This window comes from Mauremys mutica, chromosome 4, assembly GCF_020497125.1.
Source record: "Mauremys mutica isolate MM-2020 ecotype Southern chromosome 4, ASM2049712v1, whole genome shotgun sequence".
Taxonomy (NCBI): Eukaryota; Metazoa; Chordata; order Testudines; family Geoemydidae; genus Mauremys; species Mauremys mutica.
The window spans coordinates 88,393,040-88,418,530 of record NC_059075.1 but is presented as its reverse complement, the minus strand read 5'-3'; the positions used below and the strand labels follow the sequence as shown (position 1 = coordinate 88,418,530).

The 25,491-nt window shown below is 43.8% G+C and overlaps 1 long non-coding RNA gene across 2 annotated transcripts in view; it reads left to right on the top strand.

The window, feature by feature from the left end:
* The window catches only part of LOC123370247, a 117,335-nt gene that overhangs the window by 65,966 nt on the left and 25,878 nt on the right, over positions 1–25,491 (top strand). The window contains exons 3-6 of one of the 2 annotated variants that reach the window (XR_006579325.1): positions 1,310–1,524; positions 1,988–2,066; positions 3,716–3,840; positions 9,362–9,511. This is a non-coding gene — a long non-coding RNA (uncharacterized LOC123370247). Of the gene's footprint in view, positions 1–1,309; positions 1,525–1,987; positions 2,067–3,715; positions 3,841–9,361; positions 9,512–25,491 lie in introns of those variants that run through there. The other variant, XR_006579324.1, reaches the window with a different exon arrangement.

Sequence of the window (25,491 nt, the reverse complement as noted above, 5' to 3'; positions counted from 1 at the left end):
GGTCATGTTCCAAACCAGCAGCATGAAAAGACACTGACAAGAACGCATCTTTGAAAGAGCAAATAATAAATCTGACTCCACAAGCCATAAAATTTAATTTCTTTGACTATAAACCAACCCTCTGCTCTGCTGTCCCCACCCACCAGATTTCAAGAATAGCTTTTCACTAGTCAAGATTTGAAGTGAATTGCTGAAGCTGACCTTGTGCTAACTTGAGAGTGAATTAAGGACTCCACTCGGGTGTTCAGCATTCTCTGCTTGTGAGCATTTAACTCAGAGAGAGAAGTAAAGAGTGTGCTAAAAAAGCTCAGGATCTAAACAGCCCATCAGTCCCTAGCTTCACCTGAATTCTTGTGGTGTTTTCCAATGCTGTTACTTGTTGCATCTATCAATTCAACTGGATGCTATCAAGTCCATTTGATAGTGCTTAATATTGGGTAAATTTTACTCACGGTTGTTTCCTATTTCCTTAGAAAGTTGAAAACAGCCATATTGCCAGCTGGTGTAAACTGGTACATAGGTGCTGGAACTAGAGGTGCTGGGGGTGCTGCCACACCCCTCTGGCTTCAAGTGATTTCCATCGTGTACAGAGTTTACAGTCTGGTTCAATGGCTCTCAGCACCCCCACTATAAAAACTGTTCCAGCAGCCCTGAAGTCGCACAGCTCCTGTGAATTACACCAGCAGCAGAGCTGGCTTTGTGTTTTCCCTTACAGTTGTATCCTTTCCCTTTGCTAAGGTTTGATCTCCACCCCCCCTTGGCCCCGCTTCTTATGGAGCAGAAACTAACATAACTCTGTTTTGTTCATGTCCTTGTTTGCACATCCAGGGTGCAGTAGCCAATACATATAATTGCTAGGCCTAAGCATTCAAAAATTCTGAAAATTTAAAAATGGTTTTTCTTTACCTTCTCGTGTTTAAACCTTTGTTACTTTGGGGTCCAGTTTTCAAACTTTTCTCTGCAACCATGAGGACTAGAAACTTACTTAAAAAAAAAAAAAAAAAAAGAATGAAAGCTGCAATCTCATGAATCCAGTAGCTGGGGCTTTAAAAAAGGCACCTCAAGACTCGCAAGAAAATGGAGAGGGTTAGCAACACTGTTTACACCATGTATGTGCTGGTTTTGATGGGGACAACATTTCTAATATAACTAGAACATTGTTTGTTTATTGCTTTTCATCAGGCCTCCTTTAAACACTCTGCTTAGAACCCTGTATATAAATGCACCAGTTAGTCAAGTGGTGACATTGTGTGTATGGCAGGTCTACCTTGAAACCTTATGGCTCTGATTCTGCTCTCATTCACACCAGTTTTAAGTGGAAGCTGACCAAAGTAGCCTGTGATCCCACGGACTTCAGTGGGTGCCCAGAGACTGCAGTACTGTATTGAAGAGTTCTGGGGCCCTGTGCACTATGGAAATGGCACCCCCCTGACACACACCTGAAAGGTGCTGTGACCTGGTATGAGGAGCCACAGGCTGCCCTGCTCAAGTGTGACGTGTTTTGCCCCTGCTGGCTACTAACAGGTGACTATTCATTTAATTTTATTTCTTTTGATTTGATTTCTAATTCTCAGCAACAGAACAGATGATTTTTTTTTTAAGTAAAAGATTTTTGAAGCCCTTTCTCAGGTTATCATCATTTGAAAATCAGCCACATTTTTGTTGATCAGCCTGAAGTGATCTACAAGGAAACTAACGCCTGTGTGGAGAAAATGGTGAATCTCCTTTTAACAGCTACCTTGTTCTTTAGTCTCGTTGAACCATTTGTGCTTCAGTCATGGACCTTGTCTGTACATGTTGTATAAGTGAGGCTGTCAAGAGACTAGATACTGTGTAACTCTGAACAAAGAATGTAATGTTTGGCAGAGGCTTGTCCTGTGACCAATTTCGATGATGGCATCACTTGTATACACAAGATAAGTCTAGGGACTGTAGTTGTGATATATATGGGGATGAACTCATTTTCTATTTCTTTTTTTTATTGTAGATTTCAGATAGCACAACAGTTGCATTCTCTTCAATATTAATCCAGAAATAGATCCTGCAGTTTATTCAACCTAGCTGAGGTAAAACAAGACCAAGACCAACTATTGAGTTATAAATCTTGCAAATATATGTTTTTTTTAAAGTAGGCCAGATATTTTTAGGGGTTCTGGATGGAGCTGCCTTTTTCCCAAGCTTCATTACATCTATTCATTTTAGGAGGAAAAATATTTTATCCTCAAAGTAGCTATGAACTTTCCTCCCCCAACATCAGCTAAGGGAATGTGAGTTGATTTTATGAGTGTGCCATAAAAGATAAAAGAAAGTGCCTTTAGCCTTTGCCAAATTCAATAAGCAGATCTCCTACTGTGCCTCTTTTGAAAGTAAAATTGAGAGTTTGTATAACATATAAATTAGGCAAAAATATATGATTTGAAATTTAATGACACTAACAAACCAGTTAGAATTATTATAACTTGTATTACAGTAGTGCCTGGAACTTCATTGTGCAAGGTGCTGTACAATCACATGGTATGAGACAGGCTCTGCCATAATGAGCTTACTACCTAACTAATCAAGACAGATAGAAGGTTGAAGTATTAATATCCTATAGATAGAAAAATGAGGTACAGAGAGATGAAATGGCTTTCACAAGATCACATAGAAAGAAAGCCAGGACATCATCCTTGCTCTCCTGAGCTTCAGTCCTGTGCCTTAATCACAGGGCTATCCCTCCTCTCTTAACTACCAATTTGTTGCAAAATGAGTGTGTGTATGGGAGTGTTATTTTCACTTGTGTTGCTCTCTGCTTCCTTTTCTTAAAAGCCCTCATTAACATGACTCAACAGGATTAGTCTTCCTCAGCCAGTCACCTGAATTACTGTTCTTTAATTCCACGTATGGCATTGTTTACAATAGCTGCACATTAGCAATAAAAAATTGTTAATATTGTAACATGTTAATTCTGCATGAATCGGCAGCCATTGCCAGGCAGACAGGCTGCCAGCCTACAAGAAGGCCCTGTATTTTGTTCTGTGTTGCGATTAGTAATCATTTAACTGTATTTATTCTCCTAATGAGAAATGCAGACGTGCATGGCAGTAAGTTACTGATATTACAGCATGCTCGTTTCCTTAAAAATTTATCAAAAGAAAAGAAATCATGAGAATAAAACCAAGAGGCCAAATTATCCCTGTATAGGAAATACACTCGTAGGGCCGGATTGTTCAAAAGAGTTTAGCACCCCACAATTCAGAACTATATCCTGACTAACTCAATGGGAACTGCTAGGTGCTAAGCACTTCTAATATCTGACCCCTTCATTGAGGGGCCGAAATGGGAGTGATTGGCTGCTGAGCTATTCTGAAAATCTGGCCCATAGAACCCAAGCGTGTGAAGGAGCAAATGAGCCTGATCACGAGTGAGAATCTGGGCTCCAGAGTCTAATCAGGGCATAAATTGTTGCCATTTTCTGCTATGTAAGACTCAGTAGCATGTGCTGTTTTATCATCTTTGGTCTTGTGGTTTGAATTATTTAGACTGACTGATCAGCTGCTGGTGATTAAAGACATGTTGTTTGTTATGAAAAGAACCAAATACATTCTACTGTATTCTAGTCAGGTTCTTAAACTGCACCCATCCTTGTGGTCTCTGAGCACTTTTAATATTTGGATTTAGTACAATATTTTTCTAAGGATTAACTTTCTAACTTGAAATTTCTCTGTAAAACTAGGTCTGTTTCAGGTTATGCATCACCCCCCTTCTTTCTGGCTGTTGCCGTCTTCTTCCAGAGAACATGTGTGTGTTGCTCCCAAGAGTTTATGTGGTTTCTGGTTTGGAATGGAGCACCCGTAGCAGGTAGATCACTAGAACAACCAATCTTTAACTCCTCCTCTCTCCCTGTAATCGGATAACTGAGCACATCACTATACCATGATAAGGAGGATAAATGTCAACACTGTTTCCACTTTGCAAAGAAATGGGGATTTGAGCTGGGTTTCTCCTAATTGGCTCCATTTAACAAAGTGGCTCTGGCTAAAAAGCATCCATTCCATTCTACTCTCCCTGGTCCCCCTTACATACACTCACACTCAGATGTGTGGGTTAAGTATACATATGCAGACTTCGTTAGGAGTTCCATATTTGTAACCCAAACACAGATCTGGAAACCCTTTAGCTAAAAGCATTTTGACTTTGTCATTGAGACATTGTTATACTAACACAGAGGAGTGAGTCCTCAGCTGTGCCAAGCATCCCCTCTCTGTCCGGATAGTGGGGTACCAAATTGGCCTCTAGTGTAACTTCAGCTTTGTCTACACTACCTCACTTTTAGCGACACGCTAAAAGGCGCACAGTGGCAGCAGGAGAGTGTTCTTGCTGACAAAGCGCTGTTCACACCAGCACTTTTAGTCGGTAAAACTTATGTCATTAGGATTTTTTTAACAACACTGAATGACAAAAGTTTTGCTGACAAATTTCCAGCGTGGACAAAGCCTTAGAACCAGTTACACCAGCTGCAGCAGGTTCACTGGGACTGCAGTATTGATTGAGGATGGGCTGGAAAGCCATGAGTTCTAACTGTGCCCCCCCCCTCACATCTCATATGTTGCTTCCTGCCACTGATGACAGGAGGGAGTATGTGGCTTAGGGCTAATAGAACCAGGTCTACTTCACTCAAGAAGCCCCCCATTCCAGGGGCGGTGTAGTGGTTCTATGCAGTAGATGCCAGAACCCTGTCAGAGAAACAGTCTGTATGTACCTTGGGCTAGCGTGTTTGCATATATTTAGTAAACATGGTTGTTTGGCACCCAACTGTTCCTGTTTGGTTTCTTCATTGGAGTGAATGGCAAAACTCCCCTTGACTTCAATGGCACCAGTCTAATGCCTATAGTCTATTGGTGGGATATAACAAAAGATGCTCCAGATTTAAATCCTTAGCAATTCTACTAGCTCCTGACCAGTAATGATGCTGTATAACCAGGTCAAGTCACCAGGACATTTGTCAACCTGCTACTCTAGCAGCTTTCCAGATCCTTCCTCGCTCCCTCCAAGTGGAGCACCATAAAGTAATTGTTCTTGGTTTTTTGACTTAAAGGGACACATTTAAAAAAAAGTTCTCTAACATTGCGTTTCCAATCACTTCGTGGTGTGAATGATTGCGTTTAATGTGTAACTGCTTGACTGGCCTGTGTTGTTGTTGTTCTTTTGGTAATTCAAGTTTACTATTAAGAAATAACTGTGGTAGTAATAGCAGGCTCGGCTTTATACCAGTGGTACTATCGGGTTGATGGGGATGCAGTTAAGCTTTGTCATCTCGCAATTTGCCCTTCTCTCATTGGCTTCATGTATTTACATACTTGGAAGCTGGTTTACGCTACAAGTTTTGCACACTTTGTCATGTCTGTAGGCCGAGCACATTGCACACAGCAGGGGCTCTGTGCATTCCTCCATTCTGCTCCACAAACTCCTTGTGCACAACCCTCCCATTGCACTCTATTTCGGAGACTCTCTGCAATTGCCCACTCCCTCCATCAAATCAGAGGCTCTGTCTTCCCCATTCACCTCCCCGCACAATGCTAAGAGATTTGTGTGCACCCCTCCCACCCCTATACCAAGGTGCCCCTTCTCACCCCCATGCCAAGGGCTCTTTATGGTCCCCATCTGCTCCCCCATGCCACTGTGTGCACCCCCATTCCCCTGACCCTCGTGCATTCTTATTTCTTTTCTTTCTGTCTGTGAGATAAACAGAAGCAAAGTGACATCACAGGTAAATCAGTCATGATCACTACCTCCCTCCAGCAACCCTCACCCTAACCCTGATGTCTGCTTTGTCCACCTCTCCTTTTCATCTAACCAGCCATTTCCTCCCTCTCGTCTGTTAGTACAGACTAACCTATAGTGCATTGCTGTGGGGAGAGAGTCACAACAGTAACTATATTTCACAATGTCTGTGGCATGGCATTTCACACACACATTTTCACTACTTTGCCATGCACTATTATGTTCCCTTGCCCATTATATTGAAGCACCAAGTGGGCACTGTTTAGATTAACTAAAACAGTTTTGACTGGGCAAAGGTAAATGATCTTGCCCGAGCCAGGCATAATATGGAGGGAGCCACTGTGAAAATCTATAGCCTCATCCCTACTCAGCCTACATAGCGCTTGATCTGTAGCAGCCTTTGCTATTCCAATATTGATCCCCCATAACTCTGTCAAAGCACCTCAGTCCTGACCCGTAGTTTCATTTGCTGACTCATTTTAACCAATGGGATTGAAGTATGCAAATGACCTGGAGTAAGTGAGTGAGTGATTTACTTCTGTTGTCACAATGTTGTCTGCAGCACCAAATGGGCGCTGGGTGGAAATAAGTCTTTTTCAGTGTTCCGGTTTTCCAGCTGGCACCAAAATCTATGGGGTTCTTGCCCATTGATGCCGAGAATGTTCCTAGAAATTTTGCAATTGATTGGATGTATTACAGACTGACAAAACAGAGAAATGCCATTGAGCTGAGTGTTAGACCTTATTTTGCTCAGCCAATTAATATGCAGTAAATATATGTCCAATTTTCACAATAGCGCAAAAAAAAAAAAAGTACTCCAGTTCTTTTGGGGCAGACTAACCTTGTGCTATTCTGGTGATATTTTAGGAAAATATACAACTGAAGCAATATTTCACCTCTCTAATCTTCCTTTTCCATCACACACCCACATACTGGCATATAACTAAGCACAATTAAAACTTATGAAATCAACACAGTAGCTGCATTGCAAGCCAGAATGTGCTTCAGCTCACATGTAGATCAAGCCTAAAACAAATGTTGAAAGTTGTTCCAACATAATCAATAAAAGCTCTCTGTGTGTTTGTATTTATATGTTAAAAGCACAACTCTGTGTGTGTGTGTGTGTGTGTGTGTGTGTGTGTGTGTGTGTGGGCGTGTGCGTGTGTGTGTGATGGGTAGATGAAGGTAGAGGCAATGTTTGGATCCAGATTAAGACTAGGAGGTGGTTCAAATTTAAATTTGACAGCGCTGAGACCTTGTGAGCTGCTCTGGTGAACAGCTTGCTCGATCAGCTCAGACTTGTGCCATCTTGGGTGGAAGTTATGTGAGATCACGTATTTTTGTGAGACTGCCACCATCCTGCGCTGAAATCTCACAAACCTGGCTGTTCTATTGAAGAACTCAAAAATAGACCCCTTCTAGGTTTTGATCCAGGCCCCATGCCTCTACTTAAGTTTAAATCCAGGATTTTTAATATAGGGAAGAAATTCAACAGTGTTCAATTCAAGGTTAAAATTTTGGCTTGCATGTGTGGAATGTGTATACACTCTGCAGTGACAGTATAGGGTTGCCCATTGGCAGTGAAGGGAAAACCTTCAAAAGGTCCAAAATCTGTTTGGACAAAAGTTTAAGGGTTCAAATGCTAACCCAAACTACTCAAACCTTCTGAGTCTGCTGGGAATCTCACAAGAACAGGTTTTTTCATGAGATTTCTGAGACTCCGTGCTTCCCATCACATCAGATACCCTCTACACAAACTTTCCTGTGGAGTCTCAGCACCACCAGTTTAATTGCTAGCCAAAACCCAGAAGTGTAGATACAGCATATAAATGGTTTGAATCCCCATTCCTCTGTGAACACACAGAGTGTTAGTGTCCAGAGATTATTATTCCAACACACTGACCTTTTGCCTCAACATACCCCTGAGCTGATGCTTATTACGGTTTTGATTCAAGATCTCCTGTCTCAGTTTTTATTGCTATTTAGAGATTTTCCATCTTTTAATCCCATTCTTCTTTTTTGTATGCCTGATGTAAATATAGAGCAACAACTCTAATTTTACATTTAGATGGTTAAGCCAGATAATTGTGTCTGGAGTAGCAGAGTGTATTGCTGTGATGACTCCTTCGTATTTGTGAATCGGGCACTGAATTGTTATGTGTTCCATGATCTGTTCTGGGTTACCACAGTCATAAAATGGAGAGTCTTTAATTTCCCATTTGTTCAGCATCCATCTGCCATGGTTTGTGTGGATACGGTTTAGGGTTGCCCATGAGCTTCATGGAAGACCGAAGCCAGGGATCTTCTGTGTTAGGTCTTTCACAAGGTGACCTCTATTCGGCTTTCCAAACTTCATCAGGATTGATGAACTTCATCAGGGTCCAATAGGGCTCATGTGACTTCAAGCGGTGGTCAAGGATGTTGGTAAGGTCCTGGTGCATGGAAAGACATTCATTTTCCACAATCCTCTCGAATTCATGAAGGCGAATGAATGGGGGAGCAATGTGTGACACACTGACAGCCAAGATGTTGGGGTCAACTTGAGAGTTCCAGTGTTCCAGTGCATTGCAGTGTTTAATTGGACATCAACAAGTCAAGTTTGGCTACTTCTGGTCCTTACCAGTGCACAGTACTTAGCTACAGAGTACACAAGGGTCATCTCTGATGTCTTTAACACTGATGCTCCCCAGCTTGTGCTTGCCAATTTCTGGACTAGGTTGACCCTTGTCTTCGTCTCAGCAGCTACCTTCTTCAGATGGTCATGGACGGTTAGCGTGGGATCCAGCTTCACTCCAAGATAGGTGGGAGTGGGGTCATGTCGCACAGTGTTCCGACAGAAGGTCACTTTCAGGGTGCGCCTAGTGTTCCTGTAATCAAGATGGAATGCAGTGACTATTGTTTTGTGAGAATTCGGTTTGAGCCTTCATTTCTGAAAATCTTCCTCCCAGGTAGATTTGACATTGCCGAAGGTGGTTACTTGCATTGCCAGGGCAAGGTCATCTGCATATGCAAATTTGCACAGTTTTGTTGGAGGCATGTTGCTCGTGTAAACATTGAAAAGCATCGGCACAGGTACTGAGTCTTGTGGCAGTCCACTGTTGAGGAACTGGGGCCAACTGACTTTGTTGCCTAAGTGGACATGTAGCTGCCTATAGCTCAGCATTGCCCACAGCAGGTGTAGTGTTTTGCGGCAGTGTTTTATTCCCCTGAGGTGGAGCTAATGAGTCCCACTCTGTCTGGTGGGCAGAACAGGTAGGCAGAATAACCCTGTCATCCTGACATACCATACAACATTAAAAAAATAAATAGTTCAGAACTTTCCAAAAGGTTTAGTCCTGGATCTGAGTGAACAAGTAGGGGGTTGAGTGAGGAGGATGCTTCTTTGTGCCAAACAAATTTCTTCTTACCTGCCCCTCAGTCTTTTATGGTAGGAAGAAGTGTGAAGTTTTAAACCAAAAGACAGAGCTACCAGAGCCAAAGAAGAAACTTAACAGTATCTGCACAACAGAGGGAGAAAACAGAACTCTGTTGCTAACAGAGATGGATATGACCCAAAACTCTGGATCTGAACACTCTTAATTTTGCTTATTCCTCTAAGAAACAGGTTCCAGGCATTCCAAGGATGTTTCGATCTGGTCTTTGTGCCTCGGCCACATCTGTCATCAACAGTGATACTATGGTTTGGTCAAGCTGTAGAAAGAGATAGTGAAGAACTCCGACCTGAAGATAATGTTGCCGGAAAAATAAAATGGAGGGTGAGTCTGTTTCAGAGCGCAACTTGCACAGCATTATGCATGCAGTTTTCAGATCTATAAGTAATACCATCTGTCTCTGACATCAGCAGAAAGGCAAGAAACAGGTCAGAGTCAACTCCCAGCAAATATCACAAACGCTGATCCTAAGAAACCTAAATCCAAGGATTAGAAGCTGGAACACATGCTGGGGTAGGAGTATGCTGGGAAATGGCTTTGAAACAAATAATAAAATGCAAAGGGGGATTTGGGGATGGAAATAAGGAAATAAGTAGATAAATGCCAGTGAATGAAAAAGAAAAACATTCCCACCTAAGAGCAAAGTGGCTGTAAAGAAGAGAATGGAGAATTAAGGCAGAGTAGTGGTGCTGTCAGGCTGGTGGAAAGACCATTTGCACCTCCTAGTGGTAAATGAAAGTCCTCTAAAATGTCAAGATCTGATGTTTAGAACATTTTTCACCATTACATAAAAGGTCTGGTCACAACTACTTGTAATGAATCTGTGGTCCACGAATGTCTGGGACCTGTGTCTCAATGAAAAATACATATGATGAAAAAGCAAGCTACTTAAAATTCAGGGTTTTTCATAGTTAATTAGGCTCAAAAATGGGCTCATTAGGCACACACATTTTTCAAGGAAAGAGACCCATTTTCCAATGAGAATGGGCACGTTTTTTGAGCAAAACCAGGGTTGTCCCTGAACAAAATTAACTGCAAGCAGTACCCTCTATCTTTGTTTTGAGCAAAGATGGCATTTGCATGGAAACCATGCAAAAATTCATATTTTCAGTTTTTTAAATTATCAATATAATGGGCAAGGGAACATAATAGTGCATGGCAAAGTAGTGAAAATGTGTGTGTGAAATGCCATGCCACAGACATTGTGAAATATAGTTCCTGTTGTGACTCTCTCCCCACAGCAATGCACTATAGGTTAGTCTGTACTAACAGACGAGAGAGAGGAAATGGCTGGTTAGATGAAAAGGAAAGATTAGAAATGAAGGATAGGCTACTAGTGAGGGTGCTAGCCTGGGTCTCAGGAGACCAGGCCTCAGTTCTCTCCTCAGCTATAGACTTTCTGTGTGACCCTAGGCAAGAGCCTCAGTTCCCCACCTGTAAAAGAGGAGAACTGCACTTCCTTACTACACAGGGACCATTGTGAGGTGCTCATATGCTGTGGTAGTGGGGCCACGTAAATACCTAAGAAACCAAAAATTCTATATAGGGGGAGTTATATAGATGGGAGGTGACTCTATTTCTCTATATCATCCCTCTGGCAAGGTCAGTTTAACACCTTCACCAAGTGAAAGACATGACTCTGAGGTAGACAATCAGGGGCAAAACGAACAACAGGTTCTTGAGGCATTATAATCACGATAGCTGGATTTTGACAGCTCATGATCAGCCATTAATACCTTTGTTGAATACTGTAAAAAAAAAAAAAAAAAAAGGCAGTTCAAGGCTGTAGTCCATGTTCAGCCCTCACATACATGTGTACCCCTCCCATAGAAGCTGGCTGAGGTTGTTCATGGATCTGAGAGCGAGACTCAAAAGAGTGCATTTAAATATAATTGCCTAAAGACAGGGCAGAATAAAGGGATCCAGTCACTAGTTGTGACTTTCCAAAGCAGGTAGTGGCAAAGCTCATATAATATCCAAAATGCTGTTGCAACGTAAAGAACAGATAATTAGGTAGATTTCCTCCCAAACGCATTCCCATAGCTTTGGTTCAGTTAGGTCTGCTCTACACTTGAGTTTCATGGCATAGCTATGTCAACCAGGGGGGTGATTTTTCCCTCCCCTGATTAACATGCTATGCTAGCCAAAGCTGTAGTGTACATGCAGCTATACCAGCAAAAGAGTCCTCTCCAGGGAACTGCTTTAAGCTATATTGTGAAAATAATGCTTTTGCCAGTATAAAGTGTGTCTCTGCTAAGGGGATTTACCAGTATAGCTTAGCAGCCTATCCTTTCTAGTGTAGGCAAGGCCTTAGGGTCACTGATAATGGAACCGGGTGAGATGGCTGATTCACACTTTGCTACGTTTTGCATATTGCCTGATCCTGCTTGGCAAATGCTGTTAAGAATGAAAGCAGAGCAACACGCATACCTTCTTGAAGAGGCTTGTCAATGTCTGTAAGCATTCACTAAAGGCCTCCTTAATTCTTTGAGAATTGCAGGAGCAACACAATCCACCCATGCTCTAATCAAAGCAGGAAATACCAGTTCAATGCAAGCCCTGTGTTACTCATGCTGAAAAGTCTGGTAGAGCAGCAAAAACTTTGTATGATTACATAAAATAGGGGCAAATGCACTAGGGCCCAGATCCTCACAGGTATTTATTTAGGCCACCATATAATTTGACATAGTTTTGTTATGATTTGCAGTTTCTATTCACAAGCCCATGACTGCAATAGCAGGAGTAGTGTTCTGAGATCAGGACTGAGGTGCATTGGTAAAACTATGCATAGGAGTTTGTATACAGACTGCATACACCCTGACTGAAAGAAGGCTTCCATTTTTTGAGCATCAAATTAACTCAAAAAAACATATATACACATGCATAAATATAGAAAATAGGTACTGTGTATACTTTTTACTCTGTCCATTCAAATTATATGTAAATCAAAGCTCACCTACACTCAAGCCCTCCTAATTTATGCTAGAATATGCCCTGCTATGATAAAATGGAGTGCATCTTGAGCTGTGCCAAGAATGTGTTTTTCAAAATTGTGCATAAAAATGTGTTCACGCGGGGTGGTGTGGTGTGTGTGTGTGTGTGTGTGTCTGCGTGTACACGCAATCAAATCAGATAACTTGGTTTTGGGTAATTTAAGGTTCTCTTTGTTTTAAAAATGCAAGGTGACCAAAGCAGGAATTCCTTCATGATTGAAATTCTTGAATGTATATACCAAGATTACTGCAGTGCAAATACTCTGTGCATGTATTACATGACAGCTGTGGTGAAGGGTCTCTTGGTGTACTGGTGGCTCATTTGTTTAGAATAGCCATTGTTTTGAAAGCTTCAGTTTTTGTTTATTTTTCATTATACCATAACAGTATCTTAAATTTCTATAGCCCTTTTCACTCTGCAGCATCCTAACAAACTTTATTAATTATACAGTAATTTCCCTTAAGAAGTCAGTGCTTACTATATATTGTATTTGATTGGACAGCTATTTTGTATGCTCAGTAGAGGGGAATACAAGAGTATCTCAGATAACCAGGGGTGCTATGTAATATATTAGCTGACTCATTTTATCCGCCACTGCAGAGCTGGCAGCTTGTTTTTCTGTCCTTTTAACCACAAATTCCATTTGTGATTTAAACTTGACAATATAGCTTACATAATGTGAATTTAAACACTTTTCTCACCAGCATCAATCCTAAAATTTATTCAAATCAACCACAAATGTGAGACAAAGTTGAGAACAAAACAACAATAAAAGAGTGCTCAATTTAAAACATTACAAGACAACTTTGTTATGAATCATAATTAATTTCCCAATATCACTTTTGAATTAATCTGCAGAATTTTATCTTTTATATCAGCAACAATACTGCTAGAAAAAGGAAAACATTTTCCTAATATTAGAATTATTGTAAATAAACAGCAGTTTTAAAGATCATCAGCTGTTTAAAAGATCACAATAATTAAGTAAAGATGAAGATAAATACTTTAATTAAAGCTGAAGGACAAATACTGGACAAGTGGTCACCAATGCAAAGTCACCATTTGCCTGCACTTCACACTTTGGATCTGATATTCTGCATTATTTCTACAGAAACAGGTACTACTATAAGTGAGGCAGGTAGCAACTCCTATAGTTAAGGTTGCCTGACATGTTCCATGTTCCATGTGTTTAGTTACTTATAATTTTGCCAGACTTTAGCTATTTGGACCAAAATTTTCCATGCTGGGTGTTTGCCTGGGGCTAAACTTCAAAAAAAATCAGCTAAAATGTTTCAGTAGTTTCCAAGAATTAGTTTAGGATGTTGTTTTGCCCATATTAAAAATATTCTTCCAACTGAGAAGCTCTAGCATCTCCATGCTTTGGAGAAGGGACTTGAAATTTGTCAGGGAGGTCATCCTGGTTCCAAGCATGTGCCTGCTGCTGCCCAGATGTGTCCAAGTTATAAGCTTCTAAACAAATCTGAGTTTGCATGTGTTTAATAGAGACTTGTAAGATTTTAGAGAGAAATTCTCTGAAGATTCCATCTGCACTGAGCATGCTCCATTCCCCTCAGAGCTCCTGTGTGTGACTGGATTGCACAGGTGTCATCCCCACAGAGTAACTGAGCATACTCCCTACCCAGGACTGCAGGGACTGAGCAGGACTTTCCCTGTGAGCTGAAATTGCTCTTGGCTGCCAGCTTGGAAAACTGCCTCCTATGTACGCTAAGCAGTGGCCCTACTGCTGGCACCCAGACTGTGCAGAGGAGAAGTAGGAAGTTATCTGTCAGGCATTCAGAGGTATAGGGAGGAAGAGGAAGAGATACAAGGTGGGGGGGGGGGAGAAGGATAGGAGCCAAAAGGTGGGGAGAGGAGGTCTGGGACCCTGGAGGGGTGGGATATGGGAAGTAGCTGAGCACAGAGGCAAGAGCCAAGGGGAGGAGATGGAAAGAAGCTGGGGGGTGGGAATAGCAGCTGGGGAGGGTGTATAGGAGCAGAAGGGGGCATGGAGAGGCTGGGGACAAAGGCAGAAAGGTTTGTGACCACTAGAGAACTCTTCCTTACAGAAACTGGAATTGAACAAAGGATTCCAGAGTCTCTACATTCCTTTGCTATCTTGTAAATAGCTCTAAACCCAATGGCAAAGCGTATCTCTCCACCCGCTCTAGTAGCAGATCCACACAGAAGATAACAGCCTTTTGCTGCCATTAGGTAACCTTTTCATTCAAATGGTAAAGGGCTGTGTTGTGAATCTAAGGATTCCAGCACTAGTGATGACCCATGTGAGGAGTCGGCATGATTCCACATGATGGAATTTGCCTTTTTAGTTTCCTTTTTAAAAGAAACAGGAAATGACTGCCCCCAAACTGTATTAAAAGAACATTATCATTGCACTCAGGAGTTAGGACAGGTCAGAATTAAGGTTGCCTTTGCAATTGTAATGTATGCCCCTCAGGGTAAGCATTCTTGATACAGACTTTAATTACGATATCACATACTATTTATTCCACAGGGTCCCTGTTTTATTCAGTGCAACACAGGATGGATGGTGCTCAGGTAACAGACCAAGGTTCCACTTACTGCTTGTAGCACCCCCTGGCATCGCAAGTGTTTTCATCTTTAGTGCGCCCTGTTGACCTCTTTCTTGGCCCCACAGTGACCTGCTGACTACTTCTTCCATGGCTCAGCCCTCCAGTCAGGGCACTTCTTTCCAATTCTCTCTCCTTCCAGGGTAACAAAAAGAATCCACACCAACCTCCAAACAGAAGATCCTTCTGCCCCTCTTGGTCTATGGTGTCAAGTATCAGAGGGGTAGCCGTGTTAGTCTGGTTCTGTAGAAGCAGCAAAGAATCCTGTGGCACCTTATAGACTAACAGACATTTTGCAGCATGAGCTTTCGTGGGTGAATACCCACTTCTTCGGATGCAAGTGGTGGAAATTTCCTGGGGCAGGTATATATAAGCAAGCAAGAAGCAAGCTAGAGATAACGAGGTTAGATCAATCAGGGTGGATGAGGCCCTGTTCTAGCAGTTGAGGTGTGAAAACCAAGGGAGGAGAAACTGGTTCTGTAATTGGCAAGCCATTCACAGTCTTTGTTTAGTCCTGAGCTGATGGTGTCAAATTTGCAGATGAACTGGAGCTCAGCAGTTTCTCTTTGAAGTCTGGTCCTAAAGTTTTTTTGCTGTAGGATGGCCACCTTAAGATCTGCTATTGTGTGGCCAGGGAGGTTGAAGTGTTCTCCTACAGGTTTTTGTATATTGCCATTCCTAATGTCTGATTTGTGTCCATTTATCCTTTTCCTTAGAGACTGTCCAGTTTGGCCGATGTACATAGCAGAGGGGCATTGCTGGCATATGATGGCATATATTACATTGGTGGAAGTGCAGGTGAATGAACCGGTGATGTTGTGGCTGATCTGGTTTGGTCCTGTGATGGTGTTGCTGGTGTAGATATGTGGGCAGAGTTGGCATCGAGACAACCTGCCAACCTGAAGCATATTCTCACCAGCAACTGCACACCGCACCATAGTAACTCTAGCTCAGGAACCAATCCATGCAACAAACCTCGATGCCAACTGTCTCTATTAAGACCATGACTTTTAGTCTCTCTTATACACTGAGACCAACAGGGCTACAACAATACTGCAAACAACAATTTAAATGAACAATCAGTACTGGTCATAGGCGCCAACTCCATTGGTGCTCCGGGGCTGGAGCACCCACGGGGAAAAATTGGTGGGTGCTCTGCACCCACCAGCAGCTCCCCCCCCGCCCTAGCTCACCTCCGCCTCCTCCCCTGAGCGCGCCGTGTCTCTGCTTTTCCCCCTGGCTCCCAGCGCTTGCGCCGTGAAACAGCTATTTTGCGCAGCAAGTGCTGGGAGGGAGAGGGAGGAGGGGGAACGCAGAGTGTTCGGGGAAGAGGCGGGGCTGGGGCGGGGATTTGGGGAAGGGGTCCAATAGGGGCAGGGAGGGGGTGGAGTTGGGGGAGGGGTTGGAATGGGGGGAGCACCCACTGGCGCTGGGAAAAGTTGGCACCTATGGTACTGGTAATGTGAACAAAAACCCTGCTGTACACGGAAAACATTTCAAACAGCCCTGTGAAGACCATCCATCGGGAAAATTTCATTGTGAGGAGTCTTCAGCTAAAATCAATAGCTGTGTTTAAAGCTGTCATCAGATATATCAGTTAACAATAATGGCTACATATGTTTAGCATCATGTTAATTTCCCAAACAGCTGGAATGATCTTCCATGAAACCTTACAAGCCAAGTTTATAATGAGCCACTTAGACTGGCTCATTTTGTATAGTCGCTTTTGAGTTATCATTAGACACTGGTGTATTTGTGTAAATAACTCGCACAGTCTGGAATGACAGACGGGATCATTTCTATAATTGCTAACTTATCTGTACAACAGCATCACACAGACATAAGAGTGAATGGATTAGGACCTAATCCTCTGTTTTAACTCTATCATTAGTTATCAGTTTGCCTAAGTATCTCAGGTTTGGTCCTAAACTGTTGAAACCGTTGTGAGATGTACAGGTAAGTAGGCATAAGAGAGAGTAAGACAACCTGATCTGCTTGTGCGAGGCCTTTATGGACTGTGGATCTGTGTGTGCAGGGGGAAGTAGGCCTTAGTTCTGCCTTCCCCTTCCCTTTGAATCAGATACCGATAAATGGGCTAGCCAGCACGGCTTAACTAGTGTGGAAAAGGCAATCATTTGCTGCTGGCGTGGACCAGTAACAGATGACCACCACTTGAGCTGAGCAGAGAAAGGTAATTCCATTTTGTGGAGGATTTCAATATTTCAAAATTTGGTTTCATTCCAATTTAGAATGAAAACCAAAAGCTTTGAAATTCTCTGTGAGGGGAAGGGAACCTCCAAGCTGTGGACCCTGGAAGTCTTGGAATCCCCACTCCCAGGAGAGCACCTGGTGAGCTGCCTGGAGCCATGGACCCTGGGAGCCTGGGCAGCCAAAGAACTGGAAGCCTGGGCTGCCCAGGCGGCATGTTTGAACTCATTCCTAAACTCCTTATAACTGAGCCCTGGTCTACGCTATGAGTTTAGGTCAAATTTAGCAGTGTTAGATTGATTTAACCCTGCACCCATCCACTCAACAAAGCCATTTCTGTCGACTTAAAAGGCTCCTAAAATCGATTTCTGTAATCCTCCCCGACGAGGGGATTAGCGCTGAAATTGGCCTTGCCGGGTCGAATTTGGGGTAGTGTGGATGCAATTTGACGGTATTGGCCTCTGGGAGCTATCCCACAGTGCTCCATTGTGACCGCTCTGGACAGCACTCTCAACTGAGATACACTGCCCAGGTAGACAGGAAAAGCCCCGCGAACTTTTGAATTTCATTTCCTGTTTGGCCAGTGTGGCGAGCTGATCAGCACAGGTGACCATGCAGAGCTCATCAGCACAGGTGACCATGGAGTCCCAGAATCGCAAAAGAGCTCCAGCATGGACTGAACGGGAGGTACTGGATCTGATCGCTGTATGGGGAGATGAATCTGTGCTATCCGAACCCCGTTCCAAAAGACAAAATGCTGGAATATTTGAAAAAATCTCCAAGGGCATTAAGGACAGAGGTTATAACAGGGACCCACAGCAGTGCTGTGTGAAACTTAAGGAGCTCGGGCAAGCCTACCAAAGAACCAGAGAGGCAAAAGTCCGCTCCAGGTCAGAGCCCCAGACATGCAGCTTCTATGATGAACTGCATGCCATTCTAGTGGGTGCCCCTACAAGTACCCCACCCCTGTGCTTCCCTCCTTCCCCACTCCTCCCAGGCTACCTTGGCAGTTATCCCCCCATTTGTGTGATGAATTAATAAAGAATGCATGAATTTGAAACAACAATGACTTTATTGCCTCTGCAAGTGGAGATCAAAGGGGGGAGGTGAGGGTGGTTGGCTTACAGGGAAGTAGAGTGAACCAAGGGGCGGGGGGAGGTTCATCAAGGAGAACTTTCACTCAAACTAGCATGAGATTTCCCTTGTTTTCTCTCTTTCTTGGGTTCAAGCTGGCAAAAATCTGAAGCTTTACAACAAAAATCTGCAATTCTGTAGCTCCACAGAGTAAATGTTACATTGTAAACTGCCTCCTTATTCATTCTGCTGTATCTCTTCCACCTCACTTACTTTTTCCACTTGATAGAGCAAGGGGTTGCATGGGGTGAAGTGTGGTGGTGAGATTAAAGTTTCCAAGAGGACTTCGAATTGTAGAACTAGACCTTCTGCAGGTGTACATCTGGGTAGTTATTACAACTAAAGTATGAAAGGTTATACCAGCTGAAGGTTTGGATGTAAAGCTGAAAAACTGAGGCGAGATGATCAGTTGCAGAGCCTGTTTCAGCCCCTGTAGATTCAGAAAAGCTGCTTGTGACATAAGGCAATTTCCTGCAATATCCTTGATAAACCGTATTGAATTAAGTTAAATTTTATTGAATTAAAGTTAAAACCTTTGGGCGTCCATTGTATTAAAATGCAATTGGTTGTGTGTTATTGTATGTAACTTGTGTAGGGGAGACTGACTAATGTAAACCTTGGTGAAATGCTAGGACCTTCAATGAACTTTTTGAGACAATAGGTGTGAAATGGGTTTCTTGGGAGGTACTTGGGAGGTCTTTTGAAACTATACCCTGGGGAGAAAAACTCATTGTCTACTGATTACCTACTCCTGGAGACTTCAGCTCTAAGACCCTTGAAATGTATGGAGGAGGGACTAAACTTTTAATGAGTGTGCCAGTTCTGAGCTGAAGCATTTATGAATTTGTGACCATAGAAGAGACCCCTTTGCGGGGTTTGAAGGACTATCACCTGCTAGAGCCCATGTTGGAGTCAGGGCCGGCTCCAGACCCCAGCGCGGCAAGCACGCGCGTGGGGCGGCCCTTTCCCGGGGGGGCGGCAGGCTGGGCCGGCGGAGCCCCGGGACGACTGAACCTGCCGCAGGCATGACTGCGGAGGGGGCGCTCGTCCCGCGGCTCCAGTGGACCTCCCGTAGGCATGACTGCGGCAGCTCCAGCGGAGCCGCCGGACCTGCGAACCGTCCGCAGCTGCGGGAGGTCCAGCCGAGCCGCGCGACCAGCGGACCCTCTGCAGTCATGCCCGCGGGAGGTCCGCTGCTCCTGCGGCTCCGGGGCGCCTCCCGCGCATGACTGCTTGGGGCGGCCAAAAAGGTAGAGCCGCCCCTGGTTAGAGTTGGGGTGATCTCTGGTAAGCTAATTAGCATGTGCATAGGTTCTTTTCTTGTTTGTAGTGTGTTTTCTCTATAATGCTTTTACCCTAAGAATGACTTACTTAGAAAGAACTGTATGGTAACTTAGAACTATGGCAATTACACTGTTACCAGTCTCTGAAGAGAAAGGAAGCAGGTCTGTCTCTCTTTTGCTGGGAATACCAAAGTGAAGGCAAAGAATTGTTCAGCCTGGCGATACCCTGGTCAGGAGGCAGAGACATGCATCTTCACTCAAGAGAGGCGACGGCCAGGGGAGCCAGAAGCCTGGGAGTGGATGCCCTTGGTGGACTACTAAGTGGAAGTACAGGTATAGTTGCCCTGAATTGTTACACTACTCAACAGGTGAGATAGAAAGGTTTGTCCTTGCCAGGTTCCACCTTCTGCTCTGGTTTACGCATCATGTAATCTCAGTGACTTCAATCCATGAGGTAATAGATAATCATAGTAATAGATAAAACAGCGAGGAGTCCTTGTGGCACCTTAGAGACTAACAAATTTATTTGGGCATAAGCTTTCATGGGCTAAAACCCACTTCATCAGATGCATGAAGTGAAAAATACAGTAAGCAGTATATATATTATAGCACATGAAAAGATGGGAATTGCCTTACAAACTGAGGGTCAGTGCTAACGAGGCCAATTCAGTTAAGATGGAAGTGGCCTATTCTCAACAGTTGACAAAAAGGGATGAATATTAACAAAGGGAAAATTACCTTTGTAGTGCTAACGAGGCCAATTCAATCAAGGTGGACGTCGCCCATTCCCAACAGTTGACAAGAAGGTGTGAGTATCAGCAGAGGGAAAACTACTTTTTGTAGTGACCCATCCACTCCCATTCTTTAGTCAGGCCTAATTTGATGGTGTCCAGTTTGCAGTTTCTTGTTGAAATCTGTTTTTGAAGTTTTTTTGTTGAAGAATTGCCACTTTTAAGTCTGTTATTGAGTATACAGGGAGATTGAAGTGGTCTCCAACCGTTTTTTGAATGTTACAATTCTTCATGTCTGATTTGTGTCCATTTATTCTTTTGCATAGAGACTGTCTGGTTTGGCCAATGTACATGGCAGAGGGACATTGCTGACACATGATGGCATATATCACATTAGTAGATGTGCAGGTGAACAAGCCCCTGATGGTGTGGCTGATGTGATTAGGTCCTAAGATGGTGTCACTTGAATAGATATGTGGACAGAGTTGGCAATGGGGTTTGTTGCAGCGTTTGGTTCCTGGGTTGGTGGTTTTGTTGTGTGGTGTGTAGTTGCTGGTGAGTATTTGCTTCAGGTTGGGGGGGGCTGTCTGTAAGCGAGGACTGGCCTGTCTCCCAAGGTCTGTGAGAGGTGAGGGATTGTCCTTCAGGATAGGTTGTAGATCCCTGATGATGCGTTGGAGAGGTTTTAGTAGGGGGATGTAGGTGATGGCTAGTGGCGTTCAGTTACTTTCTTTGTTGGGCCTGTCCTATAGTAGGTGACTTCTGGTACCCTACTGGCTCTGTATGTTTCTTCACTTCAGCGGGTGGGTATTGTAGTTTTAAGAACGCTTGATAGAGATCCTGTAGGTGTTTGTCAATGACTGAGGGATTGGAGCAAATGCAGTTGTATCTTACAGCTTGGCTGTAGACCAGTGATGAGCTGCCAAAATCTTAACAACGGGTTCCCTATAAAAAGTTCTGATTTAACAACAGGTTCCCTATAAAAAGTTCTGATTTAAGGGATGTGCGACAGCATGTATTTTTTGTACCAATAGGGTTACCATACGTCCATATTTTCCCAGGAGGTGATTAAGAACCGAAAAGCCTGACATGTCCAGGAAAATACAGATGTATTTTAACCCTACCTAAAGTTCTTTTTTAAAAAGATGGGGCTGAACTAGAAATGAGCTCCATTTCACATGTTTGGGTGGTGATCAGGGACAGTCTCAATTTTTGGGTCTTTTTCTTATATAGGCTCCTATTACCCCTCACCCCCGTCCCGATTTTTCACACTTGCTGTCTGGTCACTCTAGGGTGTGCACATGTGTGGGTCCCAGCTGCTCCCTGCCCCCCCCATTAAAGCAGGTGTGCAGGGTTACTGCCCTGGGAACTGCAGGGCACCAGTGGATGTGGGGCTGGTTGCAGATAGGGGCGTGGGGCAGAGCTAGCTGGAGGCAGGGAGTGACACGGGCTGGCTGTGGGCAGATGATGCAGACGGGCGGGCTGCGGGCGGCTGTGGGCAGAGGGTGGCTGTGGCAGGGGCTGCAGGCAGAGGCTGGCTGCGGGCAGGGGGTGGCTGTGGGCAGGGGCTGGCTGCGGGTGGCTGTGGGCAGGGGGTGGGGCAGAGGGCGGCTGTGGGCATGGGGCGGCTGCGGGCAGAGGGCGGCTGTGGGCAGGGGGTGGCTGGGGGCAGGGGGTGGGGCAGGGGCTGGCTGTGGGCAGGGGCTGGGGGCTGGGGGCAGGGGGTGGGGCAGAGGCCTGGCAGGGGGCAGGGGCTGGCTGGGGGTGGCTGGGGCCAGGGGGCTGGGGGGGGCAGGGGGTGGGGCTGGGGCTGGCTGGGGGCAGGGAAGGCGGGGGAGGGGCGCAGACACTCACACGGGGGGGGGGGGCTGGGAGCAGCAGGACGCAGCCGGGGACTCACCAGGCAGCAGCAGGAGCCCCAGGGCCAGAGATCCAAAGAGCAGCAGCAGCAACCGGGCCAGGAGGCAGCTCACATGGCTCTCGCAGCACAGCGCAGCGCCCCCCCGCGGCCAGGAGGAGGAATTACAGGCTTCCCAGGCAGAGCCCATCAAAGCTTCCCTCGCAGGGAAGCCAGTTAACAAGCGGTTCTAAAACCGCTTCTAAATTTAACAACGGGTTCGCGTGAACCCGTGCGAACCGGCTCCAGCTCACCCCTGCTGTAGACAATGGATCTTGTGATGTGGTCTGGATGAAAGCTGGAGGCATGTGGATAAGTATAGCGGTCAGTGGGTTTCTGGTATAGGGTGGTGTTTATGTGACCATCGCTTATTTGCACTATAGTGTCTAGGAAGTGGATCTCTTGTGTGGGCTGGTCCAGACTGAGGTTGATGGTGGGGTGGAAATTGTTGAAATTCTGGTGGAATTCCTGAAGGGCCTCTTTCCCATGGGTCCAGATGATGAAGATGTCATCAATGTAGTGCAAGTAGAGTAGGGGAGCTAGGGAATGAGAGCTGAGGAAGCGTTGTTCTAAGTCAGCCATAAACATGTTGGCATACTGTGGGGCTGTGCGGGTACCAATAGCAGTGCCCTGACTTGAAGGTATAAATTGTCCCCAAATCTGAAATAGTTGTGGATGAGGACAAAGTCACAAAGTTCAGCCACCAGGTTTGCCATGACATTATCTATAGTATAGATAATAGTATAATAGATGGCATAGTATACTAGCTATAGTAATAGATAGTAACCAAACTGGAGACACTCAGTAAAACTACTAGTTCTTTATCTTAATACAGAATCTTAGTTTATACAAAACAAGCTCAGAATGGCAGAGTACCTAAAGGAGACTCCAACTATAATTTCCATTGAGAAGAACCCAGAGTAGAACTGGGTAAATAATAGATTTTTTTGTTATTGAAAAAAACGAAAAAAAAATTCTTCATTTCAGGCTAGACCAACAATGAAAATGTTTAACATTTTCAGCAAATTAAAAAGTCAAAAAATTGTTTTGGCCTGAAATGTTTTGTTTGATTTTGAGTATTTTTAAAGTTTTGAATTTTTAAAAATAAAATTAAAGAACCCCTTTAAACAAAAGTTGTTTTTAACGGAAAATCAAAATATTTTGTTTAGAAAATGTCAAAATGAAACATTTTGATTTTCTCAGAAATTTTTTTAGTTGTTTTTTCCCCTAAAGGAACATTGGCAAAATTGACACAAATTTGTATGAGGTTTCAATGTTGCTGAATCTCCATTTTTCTCCAAAAAATAGTTTTGATTGAAAAATGTAACCCTGTTGTATGTCTAAGATAGCTAACAGTGATTCCCTGGGGTGTGGCTTGAGTTAGTAAGATGTTCACTAATGTATTTACCAAATTTCTGCTTAGTCCCACTGCTATCTAATGCCTGAGTTTCAAGTTCCAATGAGGAACTGAAAAACCACCCTCTGCAGCGCTGCAAATTGCGGCGGACAGCGCTGGGAGAGCTCTGGGAGCTCTGGGAGAGCTCTGGGAGAGCTCTCTCCCAGCGCTGACACTTTGACTACACTTAGCGCTAAGTGCTAAGTGTAGCCACAGCCTGAGTTGTTGCCACCTAATTTGTATTAGGTCAGTGGCTCTCAAACTTTTTTACTGGTGACCACTTTCACATATCAGAGAGGTAGCCGTGTTAGTCTGGTTCTGTAAAAGCAGCAAAGAATCCTGTGGCACCTTATAGACTACCAGACGTTTTGCAGCATGAGCTTTCGTGGGTGAATGCCCACTTTGTCGGATGCAAGAGTGGAAATTTCCAGGGGCAGGTAAATATAAACAAGCAAGAAGCAAGCTAGAGATAACGAGGTTAGATCAATCAGGGAGGATAAGGCCCTGTTCTAGCAGTTGAGGTGTGAAAACCAAGGGAGGAGAAACTGGTTCTGTAGTTGGCAAGCCATTCACAGTCTTTGTTTAATCCTAAACGGATGGTGTCAAATTTGCAAATGAACTGAAGCTCAGCAGTTTCTCTTAGAAGTCTGGTCCTAAAGTTTTTTTGCTGGAGGATGGCCACCTTAAGATCTGCTATTGTGTGGCCAGGGAGGTTGAAGTGTTCTCCTACAGGTACTTGCTTTCACATAGCAAGTCTCTGAGTGCAACCCCCTCTTATAAATTAAATACATGTTATATATTATATATTATATATTTAACACCATTATAAATGCTGGAGACAAAGCGGGATTGCGGTGGATGTTGACAGCTCACAACCACCAATGTAATAACCTCGCAACTCCCTGAGGGGTCCTGACCCCCAGTTAGAGAACCCCTGTATTAGGTGCATGTTGATGATCTAGGATCAGGCATTGATAAGAAATCCATAAAGGAACTTCCCCAGACCTCCAAGGAAAACCCAACCAAACCAATCAGGGGAAAGTAGATGCTGAAAAATTGTGAAACTAGATGAACTCTCAGAGTGCCCGAGGGAGTTTTCTTGGGGTTTTTTTTAGAAGGAAAGGGCAAATTATAGATACTTAGTTTGTTGTGTTACAGAACTTGCCTTCAATACAGTTTTTTGTCAGTTTAGGGCCAAGTCATGCGTACCTGAGGTTCTTTGTCTTTACCTTTGTGTCTCTGACAGTGGCTGACCATGTGGGCAAGGACTCCACTGGTGTGATGTGTTTATTTGTTCTTTCCCACCTCACTAATTCCTGTTTATGTTTAGAAGTTGAGCCATTACTCCTAGCCATCAGTTGTTCACTGTGTAAAGACACAGTTGTTGCTAGGTTCATTTAGATTCTGCAGTGATAGCATCGTCGTTCTCTTGAAAGGGTAAGGGCCAATTCAACAGGTGTAAATGCGGAGTAACTCAGTTGAAGTTACATTTACCCTGATGTAACAGAGAGCAGAATTTGGCACAGAGAGCTTTAATTTAAACCATGGACTGTCTCTAGCTTCAGTGCTACACTGTTAGCCAATGTCCTAAAATGGAATTTCTAGTCTTCTTTGTGTTGAAATTTTCCAGCACTTGTCATTTCATTTTGTGTTTGCCCTTTTTTTCATTTGTTTAAATATGTTTTAGACGCGATTTTCCTTTTGATAAATTACTTTAAAACCAACATTTTAAACCCTGAGCTGTTTGATGTTGTCTTTGAAAATGAAGCCGAGCTCTTCAGTAATGTGGTTGAGAAAACTGATAAAATCCAGCTTTAATTAAATGATGTGGCACAGGATTGTGTTTCTGGGTGTGCATTTCTGGGAGGGAGAGGAAGTTGGAGTGGAGAATATTAAAGGATAGTCATCCCTTTAATCTCTCAACTATCCAAGGGAACATCTTACGAGATTTGCTACATTCTGACCTAAGACATTATTAAAATTTCATATGGGCAAACCTAATAGATTTTTCTCTGTCAGTGAATACATAAAACTGAACTTACCGATGTGGCTAGTCAGCAAAATTA